At 41.2% G+C, this 2,534-nt stretch overlaps 1 pseudogene; it reads left to right on the top strand.

Moving 5' to 3' along the window:
• Positions 1 to 1,509, top strand: part of LOC119326194 — a 4,955-nt pseudogene extending 3,446 nt beyond the window's left edge.
• Positions 1,510 to 2,534: the final 1,025 nt, after the last annotated feature.

Genomic DNA, 2,534 nt, shown 5'->3' with positions numbered 1-2,534 from the left:
TATATAAACGTATCTATGCCACAGGAACCACTTGTACATCTCTTGATGGATAAAAGCCGCATACATAATTGTTTTGATGGATTTCAACCATTCGGTTGTCTATTGCTTAATTTCACTGTAATTTACGAGTTGCATGATTTCCTTGTTTATGGCACACTCAATTTCCTCAGAGTTTCAAACCTTTCCAGTCTTGAACTATTGATTTATAATCCTTTATTACTGATAATTCTATTGGTGATTTGGTTTAGATTCTGAGTAGACCAACAAAATAAACTATTTACCTTCTTATTCTAAATATTTCTACTAGAATTGTAATTGCAAATTTAGTGCTAAAAAGTAAGTTTCTTTCTTGTCCATCTAGGTGCAATAGGTGGTATTCTTCTCATGGCGGTTATATTGTTTCTTATTATTCTTCACAAAGAGAAAAAGAACATGAAAGAATTCGACAAAAAGAATGGTGGGCCTATATTAGAGAAAGCAGATGTCATTAAACTTTTCAAAAAGGGGGAGCTCAAGCCAATTTTAAGGAGTAACAACTTAATTGGAAAAGGTTCCTTCGGTGAACTTTACAAGGGCCTTCTTGACAATAAGTTAGTTGCAATAAAGAAGCCTATTAATGGTAGTGTGCTAGAGAGTGAACAATTTGCAAATGAAGTCATCATCCAATCTCGAGTGATTCACAAGAACATTGTTAGGCTCATCGGTTGTTGCCTTGAAGTTGATGCCCCCATGCTGGTCTACGAGTTTATCTCCCAAGGTAGCCTCCATGACATCCTTCACAACATCAATAACAAGGTGGCTTTGAACTTGACTACACGTTTAAGTATTGCTGCACAGTCTGCGGATGGTCTAGCTTATATGCACTCAAAAGCAAATATTACAATTCTACACGGTGATGTTAAACCAGCAAATATACTCCTGGATGACAACTTTGTACCCAAGGTTTCAGACTTTGGCATATCTAGGTTAATTCAGAGAGACATGGAACACACTGGATCGGTCATCGGTGACATGAATTATATGGGTCCAGTATATCTACAAGAAGGCCTACTCACTGAAAAAAGTGATGTCTATAGTTTTGGGATTGTGGTCCTAGAGCTTATTAGTAGAAGGAGGGCCATACATTCTGAGAATAATAGCTTGGTAAAGAGCTTTCTTGAAGCTCACAAGAAACATAAGAAAGCGACTGGAATTTTTGACAAGGAAATTGCATTGAAAGAAGATTTGGAGCTTCTTGATAGTCTCGCAAGTATGGCCGTTGAATGCCTCAGCCTTAACATAGACCAAAGACCAACGATGATGGAGGTAGCTGAGCGGCTACTCATACTGGTCCGATCTCGTAAGGTCTACGGTGTTTGTAACTGAGTTATGTTTGAGAAAATCCTTAAGATAGGGCAACTAATGCCTCCATAATATTTGTAACAATGTTTGTAAGGTGGTTGTGTCTGTAAGGTGGCTGAATTTTTGTACGCTGCATTATTAATCGTGTTTGAAATCACCACATAGGTACTAAATTTATAATCTTGTTAAAGATTATACTTCCTTTTTGCTTGCACCTGACTTTCTAAGCAATTTACATGTTGTTTGAGAAATCCTAACATACTTTTTGCCCTAACTGTGGCCTCTGTTTTAGCTGTACTTGCCACCTGGGATTTCATTTGAAAAATCGTAAATACATGTTTTGGTTACTCGATTTAAACCCTTTTTGCCAGTCTCCATAAGAAATGTTAGTATTAGCTCCAATTCATTTCTAATCAATTCTATACCATTTGGGATTTGCTGCCACGACCATTGCTACGTTTCAGGAATTAAACCAGCCACATCTATGCACAACTTTTGTCTGTCAAGAAGAATGCATCCTCTGTCATTTCTCTTGCTCCAACCGATCGATGGATCTCTCAAACGTGCAGGGGAGGCGCGCACACAAGAACATGCAATCTTTTTTTGAGGGGTTAAACCAGGCTTTATTACTCAAAGTCCACACGGTGTGGAATACAAATCGGATCATGGGGTTGCCCTATCCATATTAGATGCTCTACATTCAAAAGAGAAATTACAATTAAAAAATGTTGTTCTTTGGTTGATCTCTGAGATAATTGCACCATACTCTCCACGCGACTGCTTGGTAATGTCATTGATCACTTTCTCTGAGATTATTGCATTCGTCTTCGTTTGTCTACACATGCTCGGTGCTGGCAACACAGACGCATGCCTTCGTCTACGATCTGTCCCTAGGTTCGGCACACTTGGTGCGATGCCTCGTCAACAACATCCTCCTTCCGGCGCACCACTACCTCGACACCACTGCGCCATGACTAACTCTGCGCCTCCTTGCGCCCACATCTCCACGACGACTCCCTCGACACAGGCTACCCCGACTCGACATCGACCACGGTCGCACGGTTACCTCCACCATGGCTACACCATCCTACGCTCTCGGTACCTCCACCGCTTGAGCAACTTGTCGGCTGCCTCTACAGTTAACGCGTCTGCGATGCGACGCCGTCCACGACGCTCCCGCTACGACTCGGGGG

This window comes from Triticum dicoccoides, chromosome 6B (genome assembly GCF_002162155.2).
Source record: "Triticum dicoccoides isolate Atlit2015 ecotype Zavitan chromosome 6B, WEW_v2.0, whole genome shotgun sequence".
Lineage (NCBI taxonomy): Eukaryota > Viridiplantae > Streptophyta > Magnoliopsida > Poales > Poaceae > Triticum > Triticum dicoccoides.
This window is presented reverse-complemented; position numbering and strand designations above follow the sequence as displayed.